The sequence below is a fragment of the Chiloscyllium plagiosum genome, chromosome 47 (genome assembly GCF_004010195.1).
Source record: "Chiloscyllium plagiosum isolate BGI_BamShark_2017 chromosome 47, ASM401019v2, whole genome shotgun sequence".
Lineage (NCBI taxonomy): Eukaryota > Metazoa > Chordata > Chondrichthyes > Orectolobiformes > Hemiscylliidae > Chiloscyllium > Chiloscyllium plagiosum.
In genome coordinates, this window is record NC_057756.1 from 5,760,095 (window position 1) to 5,774,477 (window position 14,383).

Sequence of the window (14,383 nt, forward strand, 5' to 3'; positions counted from 1 at the left end):
TAAGGAGTGTAGTGGGACAGAGGGACCTTGGAGTTCAGGTGCACGGTTCTCTGAAAGTGGAGTCACAGTTCGACAGGACAGTGAGGAAGGCTTTTGGCACAATGGCCTTCATCTGTCAGGGCTTTGAATATCGAAGTTGGGAAGTTATGTTGCAGTTGTATAGACGTTGGCAAGGCTGTATTTGGAATCTTGGTCACCTTGCTACAGGAAGGATGCAATTAAACTGGAAAGTGTGCAGGAGAAATTTACAAAGATGTTGTCAGGATTCAACGGTTGAGTTAAATGGAGAGGTTGGACAAGTCCAGACTGTTTTCTTTCAAGTGTAGGAGACTGAGAGGGGATCTTTATCGAAGTGTATAAGATCCTGAGAGACATGGATAGAGTGAATGCACTCAGTCCTTTTCCCAGGGTAGGGGACTCGAGGACTAAAGGGCATCAGTTTAAGGTTAGAGGGGAAAGAATAAAAGGGAACCTGAGGGGCAACAACTTTACACAGAGGGTGGTACGTACATGGAATGAGCTGCCAGTGGAAGTGGTTGAGGCGGGTACAGTGATATCATTGAAAAGGCATTTGGACAAATACATGGATAGGAAAGGATTAGAAGGCTAAGTGCAGGGAAATGAGGTTTGCGTGGACGGACATTTTGGTCGGCATGGACCAGTTTGGCCAAAGGGCCTGTCTCGGTGCTGTCGGATGATGTGTCTCCATGACACTTGATCCCAGCTGTCTATCCCAGACATATGTCTCCTTTTCCTTAATCAGAGCATCAATATCCTTAGTCATCAGGTTCCCTACTCCTGCCAGCCTTGCTCTTCACACTCACAGGAACACTTTTGAAAGTTTCTATCTAATACTATCAAAATTGGTCTTGCCACACTTTAGAACCTTAACTCGTGGATCAGACCTATCCTTTTCCATAAGTAGTTTAAAACTAACAGTATTATGGTCATTCATCCTAAAACGCTCCCCCACTAACACCTCAGTGACTTCCCCTGTCTTGTTTCCCAAGAGATTGAGGTTTGCCCCTTCTCCAGTAAGGCCATCTACATATGACTGAGAAAGTTCTCCTGAACAAGCGTAACAGATTCCACCCCAACCCAATCCATGTTTGAAAAGTTAAAATCCTTTACTGTTATAACCTTATTATTCTTACAGCTATCTGCGATCTCCCTACAAATTCCTGCTGGCTATTGGTGGGGGGGGGCTTCAGTACATCCCATCCAAGTGATCAGCCCCTTCTTATTTCTCAGTTCCCCCCATACAGCTTCACTGGACAATCTCTCAGAGATATCATCTCCAAGTATTGCCATGGTATTCTGTCTAATCAAAAATGCCACTCCTCCTCTTCTCTTGCCTCCCCTTCTATCTTTCCTAGTGTGTGTGTACCCTGGGACATTGAGCTGCCAGTCTTGTCCCTCCCTCAGACATGTTTCTGTAATAGCTATAATACCCCAGTCCCATGTACCAATGCGGACTCTGAGCTCCTCTACCTTGCCTGTAAGGCCTCTTGCATTGAAATAAATGCAGTCCCCTGCTGTACTCCTGCCTGCCTTATCGATTTAACTTCAAGAGTGTAATGCTGGAAACACACAGCATGTCAGACAGCATCCGAGGAGCAAGAGAATTGACATTTCGGGCAAAAGCCCATCATCGGGAATGAGGCTGGAAGCCTTGGCAGTGGAGAGAGAAATGGGAGGGAGGGAGGGCTGGGGGGAAGGTAGCTGAGAGTGCCCATTTCATTTATCTCTCCACTCCCGAGTGCCCATTTCATTTATCTCTCCACTCCCGAGGCTCCCAGCCTCATTCCTGACGAAACATTGATTGTCCTGCTCCTCAGATGTTGCCTGACCTGCTGTGCTTTACCAGCACCACACTCTCGACTCTAATCTCCAGCATCTGCAGTGCTCACTTTCGCCTTATCTATTTAACTTGTCCTCTTTAACCTCTGCACCAGCCTCATCTTTCTCTCCTCTCTGGGTCCCAACTCCACCAGACTAGTTTAAACCCTCCCGAGTAACAAATCTCCCTTCCAGGATATTGGCACCCCTCCAGTTCAGGTCTAACATGTCCCTGTTTGTGAACACCCGAATCCCTGCTCCAGCTCCTCGGTCACACACTCATCTGCCCTACCTGTCCTGAATCTGAGTTAATAGTAGTGTGCCAAGTGTTGAAATGGAGGTTTTAAAAGGTAGTCAGAGCTAGTTTTCAAATGGCGACAATCGCTTTATAAAGAGAATTTGAGGCTGTTCCTACTCTCACTAGCACATGGCTACTACCAGAGATTACTACCCTTCAGGTCCTGTTTTGTTAACCTCCAGCCTAACTCTGCAGGACCTCATCCCTTTTTTCTCCCTGTGTCAGTGATACCAATGTGTACAACCACCTCCAGCTGCTCATGCTCCCCTTTGAGAATTTGCTATAACTGCTCTGGGGTGTCCTTAACCCTGACACTAAGGAGGCAACACACCACCTTGAAGTTTTTCTCATGGCCTTTGAAATGCCCCTGACTGAACAGCCCCCTATCACATTGCGTACTTGGACTTTGCCATAGAGCAGAGCCGGTCAGGGTGACAAAGACCTGGCTGCTGCTGCTATTTCCACCCTAGAGGCTATCCCCCCAATAGTATCCAAAACAGTGTCCTTGTTTGAGAGGGGAATAGCCACAGGAGACTCCTGCAGTACCTGCCTACCCCTCCTGGCAGTCAGCCATCTATCTCACTGTATGTGCAGTGTGAACACCTCCCTCAGTCTATCACACTATCTGCCCACTGTATGCTCCTCAGTGTCTCCAACTGCTACTCCAACTGATCCATGTGATCTGAGAGGAGCTGCAGCCAGACACACTTCCTGCAGACACCATAGTCACCAGGGACATTCTCTGCCCCCTTAACAACCAAAGGACTTCAGGAAAGAAAAGAGATTTTACCCTTACCTTGGTGCCGCTCAGACTCCTCCTGCTACTCACAAAGGCCTGCTCTTAGATTGAACCAGCAGCACTCGACCACAAAGCAGCCCCTTATAGAAACAGCTGGAAATAAGAGACGGTAAGGCCTCCCTTATCCACTTGCCTAAGCTCTCACACTTAGCTCAAGTTCCACACTTCACACAACTCCTAGCATTTGTACAGTCATGCTGGTCTCACTTAAAAGTCACAGCCTACAGCGACCGCTTCAGAAAAAAATTGTTTCATTCACATCCTGTGCCGAAGTAAATATGTAATACTGTTTGATATATCACATGAAACCTTTCAGCATCGTGCAGAAACAAAAGAATGAAAAAGCCACTAAGATCACTTGCAAACAGACATGGGCAAGAAGCACTTCCTTCGACAGAATGTCAACACAAATGAGTGAAAACAAGTTGTTCCCCTGGCCGTGTTGATTTCTGATTGAAAATATAAACATGGGCTTCCAGGAAAACGGGCATTGATGTTGGAGTAAACAGCTAGAGTTTTAGATTTATTTCTGACTCTTTCATGGTGAATGGGATGTCTGACGTGGCCAGCCTTCTGTTACATCCATAATTTCCCAAGAGGAGGCCTTCAGAGCAATAGATGGACAAAAGGTGATGGTGCTGCGACAGCAACTTGCCAGGAAAGGGAAGTCGAGGGATTGGTAAGGTACAAGACTAATATCGGCAGGGTTAAGGAAGAGTGATGATGGATTCCAGATGGAGTGAACTGCTAACAATGTCAGCTAAAATGGAGATCAAAGCTGTTCAAAACCCAAATTGAGCCGCTGTGCTCTTAGTGTACAACCGAGATGTATCTATCCAGATACGAAGCCAAGAATAGTGAGCCTCCAGAGCACAGTACCATCCACTCCACCTCCCCAGTGTCTGACATACAGTAATAGAGGGATGGAAACCTTAGAGAAGCTACAGTGAGACCGAATGGATGAGAATAGCATGGAATGAAAATATTTCTAATAACATAATAGAAAGACATTAATTATTTTTTTTTAAAAAAAAGACCATTTCGTCAAAGCAAGTTTCAGAATTTGTTTATTTTGCATTTGTTTTCCATTTTCTGAGCAGCTGAGAGACAGAGCTGTGAAAGTCGAGCAGAGACTTTGCCTTCCATTTCCCAGGCCATTCTGCAGGACGTGCACACTGTCTGTGCTCCTTCTATCCTCTACTGCTGTTTGGACGGTAAGTTAAACCCCCAGCAACTTATGGTAACACCCAGATCCTGGAAATAAATTTTACCTCCATTGGCAGGAGCCATTGGGACCCTAAGCAGATCTCAGTTAACGAATCGTATAATTGATCTAAATGGAGACGCCATCGTATTTTTGAACTGCTCTCGAAATTTGGTCTGAGTCACCCCATAAATAAAGGTATTTGTGCAGCAACTTGAAATCCGCAACATATATCCAACTTTCCGAAAGACATACTCAGAACTGTTGTAATCTGCAGGATCTTTCCCTGTTATAAAATAATATAAAAATTCTATGACATGTGTTAGCCACAGAAGTATGAAACTGCCGGATATGGTGAAGAGTAAGATAGCTGACTTCCTTCTGCTCTCTATCTCTGGGTCACTTTGGCTCTCTCCCTTAGTCTGAGTCCTCAGTCTCTTTCGGACTAAACTGGCCACTAAGATGTGTCTGACTGTCAGAGCATTCAGCAATAGAATTAATACGAATGGAATCAATGGAGTTAAAATCTTATCAAACCAATCAAAACCCACCCATGCAGGTTCTGTAAAATAGCTTGCCTTGATGCGACAGTCCCATGGTAAATTATTAATTATCCAGACGGGCTTTACAGTAAAATAGAAGGGAATGGTTTTCAAACAGAGTAGAACACAGGCTGTTGATAGAATCAAAGCAGCAGTTTTCTCCGTGCAAAACCTCTTTTTCAGTTTCAGGCAGCAAATGGCTACAAATCGATCAAAGGAGAAAGTGACTGTGAACCAGACGGAACAATCAGCAGTTGAACGAGTTAGAACATAAATAACACTACACACTGGAGTGATGTCCAAGAAAGATCCACGGAAGTAGTAATGATTGATACGATAGAGTATGACCTCAATGACTATAACCAAAAGATCTGCCATTGCCATGGCTACCAGATAGTAAGTGGTACAGTTCGACAGGCCACACCTCCCTCGGCGCAGGATCACAATAGCTGTTAGATTAACTGTAAGAGACAGAAGAGAAGAGAGAATTGAAATTTCCTATTCAACATCTCTACATTGAACCAAATATTAAAGGTTAGGGTTCATGGAAAATGAGTGGAAATCCTATTGAATCGTTTGCTGACCAATCAGCCTGAGTTAACCAGTCTGCTATTGATAGTGTCTGCACGAGTGATCACTCCACAGTCCCAGTTGAGACAATTTCCCATTTTCAAATTTCCTCCCACTGCAGATATTTTCGATTTCATTCAGGAATTGTCATTACAACATGTAATTGCGTGGAACAAATTGCAACCTTAAATGCAGCATTAGTAAGCAGCATTCTGATTAAAAGCAATGTAAAAACTGCAATGCCAGTCTGCAGCACCTCTCCTTTGACAAACGTAAAAGAAACATTACACCCTGTCATTTTAGATATCAAGAATTCCATAATCCTGATGTTGGTGATTAAAAGAAAATAAACAATATTGATGATTTAAACATCCATAGTAATAATTTCTATAAACTTCTGCTGTCAAGCCAAGAACTCTCTCTTCCCCAGGTGGAAACTGCCTCATAACCCCATCAAACATCACATGCCACCTCATCACTGGATTCTCACATAGCAGATTTTCCCTTTGGAATATACTACGCCTCTCCTTCATTGTTCCTTTGAACAAAGGTTAGGACAGAGGCAGAGATCAGACAGAAGCCAACGAGGGAGTGATTGGAGCTGTGACAGCGAGTAACCTTACAGCCAAGCCTCTTCCAAGGCTGCCCACATTGAAGATATTCTCCTCCTCCCTTCACAAGGATCTCAGTGAGTCTCTCTCTCTTGCTGCACCCCCTCAGGTCATCTCCACTGCCTTCTGCTCTTCAGCAATGTCCTGAAGCAGACTCACTACCACAGCCACATCTCCTTCCTCAGCACCAACCTATACAACCAACTTATCCCACATGGACTCAAAACTACATTCAGACCATCACAGTTTGGAGCAGACCAGGATAAATCCAAAGCCTCCAGAAACAGTTCTTCCTCTGGATCCTCCCCTCCACCCTCACAGCCATGTGCCACCACCTACTCTCCCCTGCAGTCAGCCCCGCCCGAGCTAAGGGCCACACTCTCTCAGACCTGCAAAGGACCTCTGCTGTTCTTCATCCTCAGAAGGATCCACATACTCAACAAACATTGATTCTCCAGCTTATTGGGCATCAAGGAATGAAAATACACCAAACTCTCATGTACTTACCTCTAAACCCGGGATTTCTCGATCATTCCAGAATGTTATCCCAGCCTCCATTATAGGTCGGATGAGATTAGTCACATGGTCGCTACAGCCACCACCACCACCACTGCAAATGATGACCTCACTTCCTCTCCTGCCACCCCACAGACCATGGCCACCAATGACTATACTGTCTACGGCAGACCCACTGCCACTAAAAGCCCCACAAAGGCTGCCCACCACGTCACTTCCACCCCCGTGGTTGCTGCCGCCTCAGGCACTTCCGTCTCCACCAACTTCACTCACCAGAACACTGCCGACCAACACGCTGCCGCAGCCACTGCTGAAGATGCCGTGAACGTCACACGCAACATCACTTCTGCCCCCTGCAAATGCCACCGTATGGTCGCTTCCACCCCCCTGACCACCATGGTGTGTGTCACTTCCTTTGGTGAGGTCATCCACAATACCAGTGATTTCCAGTGCGAGCAGCAGCGAAGGTAAGACCGTTTGGTTTTAAAAGTGCTTACCGGTAGCGGGCAGCAGTGTTTTTTTTCTGTATTCTTCTATGTTCTATGTTCTATGTAATACCATGACCACGCCCACTCCAGAGACAGTCTCCGCCCCCACACCCAACTCCAACTCGACACCAGGCCCTTGTCCCCCAGCCTTGCTGGGTTTTCACCATCCTCCCAGACCTCCCCCTACCTGAGGATGAACCATCAGTCCTCAGTGAAGGTCTCACCTTCATTCCACTATACTCCTGAGTCAACGAATTCCACGCGCTTTGTGACATTGAATTTTCCTTCCACCGCCCCCGTGCTTACTTTTTCAATCAGGACTTTCACCAAGCCTCTGAACATCCCCATTCCTGCCTCCAACATACTCCATCCACTTGGACACCCAGTGCTGGTCTGTTACTCGCCCTTGACCTCTTTATCTCCAACTGACACCATGACATTGACAGCCTCAACTGGGCCACTCCCTCACCCAATCCAACCTCTCACCCACGCAATGTGCAGCCCTCCACTCCCTCCGCTCCAACCCCAACCTCACCATCAAACCCACAGACAAGGTGGGGAGGGGGTGGGGGTGTGGTGGTGCGCAGTGATAATTTGGCGCACCGATCTCTGCACCACTGAAGCCAGGCACCAAATCATGGACACCTCCTCCTACTGCCCGTTCGACCACAACCTCACCTCCCATCCCCAAACCATCATCTCCCGGACCATCCACAACTTCATCACCTTTGGGGATCTCCCATCCACAGCCTCCAACCTTATAGTCCGGGTACCCCGCACCGCCCGGTTCTATCTCCTACCCAAGATCCACAAACCTGACTGTCCCGGTGGGCGCATCGTCTCTGCCTGCTCCTGCTCCACCAAAGTTATCTCCACAAAGCTTGACACTGTCCTGTCCTCCTTGGTCCAGGAATTCCCCACATGCATTCGGGACCTCTACCACCTCCATGACATTCATTTCCCTGGCTCCCAATGCCTCATCTTCATGGCCATCCAGTCCCTGTCCACCATGACGGATGCTTCCAGGCCATCCATTTCTTCGTCTTCCTCTGACCCAACCAGTACCCCTCTATCAACACACTCATTCAATTGGCTGAACTGGTCCTCACCCTCAACAACTTCTCCTTCAAATCCTCCCTCTTCCTCCAGACCGAAGGGAAAGCCATGGGCACCCATATGAGATCCCAGCTATGCCTGCCTGCTTGTAGGATACATGGAACAGTCCATCTTCCAGCACCATCCCCGACCTTTACCTCTGCTACATTGATGACCGTATCGACACTACCACATGCTCCCACAGGGAGGTTGAACAGTTCAGCAGCTTCATTAACACCTTGCATCCTGACATCAAATTCATCTGGACCATCTCAGCCACCTCCCTCCCCTTCCTGGACCTCTCCGTCTCCATTTCCAGCAATAGACTCAACACAGACATTTACTTCAAATCCAACTCCCACAGCTCCCTGGATTACACCTCCTCCCACCCCACCTCCTGTAAAAACGCTATCCCTTACTCCCAATTCCTCCGCCTCCACCGTATCTGCTCCCAGGAGGAGCAATTCCACTCAAGGACATCCCAGACAGCTTCTTGTTTCAAGGACTGCAATTTTCCCTCCCACCTGGTTAACAATACCCTCCAGCACATTGCCCCCACTTCCCGCACCTCTGCCCGTGAACCCCCACCCCCTCCAACCGCAACAAGGATACAACCTCTGGTCCTCACCTTCCACGCCATCAATCTCTGGATACAATGCATCATCCTCTGCCATTTCCGTTGGCTACAGTCAGACCCCACCACCAGAGATATATTTCCCTCCCCACGCCTTTCAGCATTCCGCAACCCCCACCAACCCACCCTCACTCCCAGCACCTTCCCTTGTTGCCACAAAAGGTGTAAAGCCTGCGCCCACACCTCCCCCCCTCACCTCCATCCAAGGTCCCAAAGGATCCTCCCGCATCCGGCAGAGATTTTCCTGCACCTCCACACACCTCATCGACTGTGTCCGTTGCTCTTGATGTGGTCTCCTCTACATTGGGGAAGCCAACTCACGAAATGTTTCAGGAACACACACTCCAAACAACCCCACCCCCCTGTGGCTGACCACTTCCACTCCCCTTCCCCATTCCGCCAAGAACTTGCAAGTCCTGGGCCTCCTCCACTGCCAAATCCTAGCCACCTGACACCTGGAGGAAGAACACCTCATCATCTGTCTTGGGACTGTCCAACCACATGGGATTAAGACAATTTCAGTCTCCTCATCTCCCCTCCCTCCACCTTGTCCCAGACCCAACCCGCCCTCTTACATTGTCCTTCCTGTCCATCTTCCTTCCCACCTATCCACTCCCCCCTCTGCTCCAACCTATTACTATCACCCTCCACTTATTGCCTTCCCAGCTACCTTCCACCCAGCTCCACAACACCCCCCCCCTGCTGCCTGACCGGCTGTGCTTTTCCAGCGCCACCCCTTCTTGACTCTGATCTCCAGCATCTGCAGTCCTCACTTTCTCCCGTGACAGAGAGTGTCAAACAGCGAAACTGCTTTTGATAAAGTCAAGCAAGAAAGAGGAAACTTCAACATTGGTGGTGGGAAAAGAGATTTCAGGAGTGGATCAGGAATCTCCACACTGAGAGGTAGCCCAGTCTTAAGTGGGTGTCATGATTATTTGTCCCATTTCAAGTTATAATCAATACAACTCTACAACTCCACTGTGCCAAGTATTTTCAGCCACACAGGTGACAAGGAACAGGCATTCTATTATTACAGAAATCTATCCCCAGCACCTTACTACAGTGACAGATCCAAGGCCTCTTTAACTGAGAAAACTATCTCCAATCATTGCCTTACACTTAGTAGCCAATGTTACAAATCCAAAGGACATTTATGTGACAATCAGGGAGCACACTGATTCCAAATGACAGTTGAAGTGTGAGAATAGAACAACACCGCAGAGAGTATATAGGATACTTTGTTTGAATAAATAATTTGATTGCGATGTTGACTCCAGGATGAGCAGGTAATAATGTCAGATACAAAGTAAAATCAGAGAATTCTGATTTTTACACATTTGCATAGAACAGTACAGTACAGCACAGACTCAATGGTGTGCCGAACGTTTATCCTACTCTAAGATCAAACTAACCTACATACTCTTCATTTTACTATCATCCATGTGCCTATCCAAGAGTTGCTGAAATGTCCCTAATGTGTCTGATTCTACTACCATTGGTAGCAGTGCATTCCGCGCACTCTCTGTACAGAGAACTTACCTCTGACAGCTCCCTTAAACCTTCCTCCAATCACCTTCAAATTATGTCCCACCGTAATAGTCATTTCCACCCTGAGAATAGGTCTCTGACTATCCACACTATCTGTGCCTCTAATCATCTTGAACACCTCTATCAAGTCACCTCTCATCCTTCTTCACTCCAAAGGGTAAACCCTCGCTCCTTCAACCTTTCTTCACAAGACATGCCCTTCAGTCCAGGCAGCATCCTGGGAAATCTCCCCTGCACCCTCTCTAAAGCTTCCCCATCCTTCCTATAATGAGGTGACCAGAATGGAACACAATATTTTAAGTGTGGTAATCGAGCTGCAGCAAAACCTTATGGCTCTTAAACCCAACGCCTCTACGAATGAAAGCCATTACACCCATACGCCTTCTTAACAACCCAATCATCTTGGGCGGCAACTTTGAGGGATCTATGGACATGGACCCCAAGATCCCTCTGTTCCTCCATATTGCCAAGAATCCTGCCTTTAACACTGCAATCTGCCTTCAAAGTGAACTTTCCAAAATGCATCCTGTCAAACTTCTCCAGGTTGAACTCCATCTGCCACTTATCAGTCCAACTCTGCATCCTGTCACTGTCCCACTGCAACCTACAACAGCCCTCCACAATATCCACAACTCCACAAACCTTTACATTATCCACAAACTTACTAACCCACCCTTCCACTTTCTCATCCAATTCATTTATAAAAATCACAAAAAGCAGAGGTCCCTGAACAGATTCCTGTGGAACATCACTGGTCACCGAGCTCCAGGCTGAAGACATTCCATCTACCACCACCCTCTGTCTGGGCCAGAATGAGCCAGCCAATTCTGTATCCAGTCAGATTTCCCTGTATCCCGTGCCTCCTTACTTTCTGAATGAGCCTACTGTGGGGAACTTTATCAAACGCCTTGCTAAAATCGATATCAACCGCATCCACTGCTCTACCTTCATCAATGTGTTGTCACATCCTCAAAGAATTCAATAACGCTTGGGAGGCATGACCTGCCCCTCACAAAGCCATGCAGACCATCTCTAATCAAGCTATGCTTTTTCAAATAATCATAAATCCTGTCCCTCAAAATCCTTTCCAATAATTTGCCGACCACTGTTGTAAGACTGACTGGTCTGTAATTCCTAGGATTATCCCTATTCCCTTACTTGAACAAGGGAATAACATTTGCCACCCTCCAATCATCTGATACAATGCCAATGGACAGTGAAGAGCAAAGACCATCTCTAAACGTGCAGCAATCTCTTCACTCACTTCCCATAGCCCGCGGATATATCTCGTCTGGCCCAGGGGACTTGACTATTCTCATGTTTTTCAAAATTTCCAGCACGTCCTCCTTCTTAACATTAATCTGTTCGTGTGTATCCGCCTGTTTCACACTGTCCTCACTAACAACAGGGTCCCTCTCACTGGTGAATACTGAACCAAACTAGTCATTAAGGATCTCCCCTACCTCCTCCGATGCCAGGCATAAGTTCCCTCCAGTATCCCCGATTGGCCCTACCCTCACTCTGGCCATCCTCATGTCTCTCGTATAAATGTAGAACGCTTTGGGGTTATCCTTAATCCTCCCCGTCAAGGCTTTGTCATGCCCCCCTCTAGATCTCTGAAGTCCATTCTTCAGTTCCTTCCTGGCTACTTTGTAACCCTCTAAAACCCTGTTTGATCTTTGCTTCCTCAACCTTAAGGAAGCTCCCTTCTTCCTTTTGACAAGATGTTCCACATCTTTTGATAAACCTAACTAGCACTCACAGCAAGTGCTCCCTAAACAAACTCTACATTTCTGTTGTGCATTACCCTGAGAATACCTGCTCCCAACCCATGCTCCACAGTTCCTGCCTAATGGCATTGTAATTCTCCCTCCCCCCAATTAAATACTTTCCCATAATGTCTGCTCCTATCCCTCTCCATGACTATAGTAAAGGTCAGGGAGTTGTGATCACTATCACCGAAATGCTCTCCCACTGAGAGATCTGACACTTGACCTGGTTCATTGCCAAGCACCAAATCCAATATGGCCTTTCCCCTAGAACGGTTACACCTGAAACATTGACTTCTCCACCTCCTGATGCTGCCTGGATTGTAGTGTTCCTCCAGCCTCCTGTGTGTCTACCTTTCTACATGTTGTGTCTGGAATCCTTCCCGGAGACACCTGACAAAATCTGCCCCATCTGAACTGTTTGCACAAAGGAGATTCCAATCAATATGAGGGCAGTTAAAGTCGTCCATGACTACAACCCTGTTACTTCTGCACCTTTCCAAAATCTGTCTCTGAATCTACTCCTCCATGTCTCTGTTGCTATTGGGGAGGGGGTCTATATAAAATTCCAATAAAGTGACTGCGTCTTTCCCGTTTCTGACTTCCACTCATACTGACTCTGTCGACAAACCCTCCTTGATGACCTCCCTTCCTGCAGTTGGCATATTACCCCCTAATGAGCAACGCCACTCCCCCACCTCATCTCCCTCCCTCCCTATTCCTTATGAAAAACTTAAACACCGGAATATCCAACAACCATTCCTGCCCCTGTGATATCCGAGTCTCCTCAATGATAAAGGTCCATTACCTGGAACACCAATGACAGCGAGGATGGTGTAGTATATTTTCCCAACACTGTAAAACTGTTGGCGCATTTTCTGTTTTCCGTGAAATTCCCTTTCATGCTGAAGGCAGTCTCATTGCATCAGCTCAGTGCCAATGATTCCTATTTATCCTTTCTTGGAATCCTCACAAGGGGGATAGTGAAGTTGCAACATCTTTCAGCTAATTCCCATTACATTTGAATAAACATGTTGCGACACCCAGCTCAGTCATGTCCTAAGAGTATATACTAACACTCAAGGTTGAAAGTTAGGTGTACAAAGACCGAATCATTGTGGTAAATAACCAATGGAAATTTAAAATAAATGTGATTATTCTTTTCAACTCTTGTCAGGCCCATCTCTGACTCACATACACTTGCGGAATTTTTGAAAAAATACTGAGGTAAGGGTCTTATTGGCATACTCTGCATTTATTGGCTATTAGAATTTACCCTTGATCAGAGACAATGCTAGGGACAATTTTGGAGGGTAATGAAGGGACAATTCCATTTCCGTGAGTCTCAAGTCCCATGTCAGCCAGGGTTAGGACAGAAGGCTTTCTTCTGTGAAGGGGCAAATAATGATAGTTCTTGACTTTATAAAGCTCTAGTCAGGCCCCATTTAGAATACTGTGTCCAATTTTGGGCTCCACACCTCAGGAAGGACAGATTGGGACTAGAGAGTGTCCAGTGGAGATTCACACGGATGATCCCTGGAATGGTAGGCCTAACATACGATGAACAGCTGAGGATCCTGGGATTGTATTCATGAGAGTTTACAAGGTTGAGGGGAGATCTAATAGAAATTTACAAGATAATGCATGATTTAGAAAGGGTGGGCGCTAGGAAGTTGTTTCCATTAGGTGGGGAGACTAGGACCCGTGGGCACTGCCTTAGAATTAGAGGGGGCCAATTGAGAACGGAAATGAGGAGACATTTCTTCAGCCAGAGAGTGGTAGGCCTGTGGAATTCATTGCCACAGAGCTCAGTGGAGGCCGGGATGTTAAATGTCTTCAAGGCAGCGCTTGACAAATTCTTGATCTTGCAAGGAACTAAGGGATACGGGGAGAATGTGGGTAAGTGGAGTTGAAATGCCCATCCGCCATGATTGAATGGCGGAGTGGACTCGATGGGCCGAATGGCCTTCCTTCCACTCCTATGCCTCTGGTCTTATGATTTTACCACCATGTATGAGATGAACTTTTTTTGAGTTCAGAAGAAGCTATACTTGATGTGAAATATTAATTCTGTTTCTTTTGCCAAGGATGCTGACAGGCCAGTTGAGTTCTCAATTTTCTCTGTGATTGAACTTATCTTTCAGATTGATTAACTGAATTCACATAACACCACTGCTGTCATGGTTGCGTTTGAAACCCTCTCTGGCACAATAGCCTGCATCACCAGATAATCAATCAATTACAACTGCACCACTGTCTCCCTGGATGATGTCCTTTCATCGGCTATGAATCTTCGGCAATTCCACCGAAATGTGAGTCCTCATGGTTAACTATAGAGTCATAGAGATGTACAGCATAGAAACAGACCCTTCGGTCCAACCTGTCCATGCCGACCAGATATCCCAACCCAATCTAGTCCCACCTGCCAGCACCCGGCCCATATCCCTCCAAACCCTTCCTATTCATATAC

The 14,383-nt window shown here is 46.7% G+C and overlaps 1 long non-coding RNA gene across 1 annotated transcript in view; it reads left to right on the forward strand.

The window, feature by feature from the left end:
- Positions 1–1,874: 1,874 nt before the first annotated feature.
- The window catches only part of LOC122544173, a 56,762-nt gene continuing 44,253 nt past the window's right edge, over positions 1,875–14,383 (forward strand). The window contains exons 1-3 of the long non-coding RNA XR_006310286.1: positions 1,875–5,078; positions 13,091–13,140; positions 14,058–14,225. This is a non-coding gene — a long non-coding RNA (uncharacterized LOC122544173). The remainder of the gene's footprint in view (positions 5,079–13,090; positions 13,141–14,057; positions 14,226–14,383) is intronic.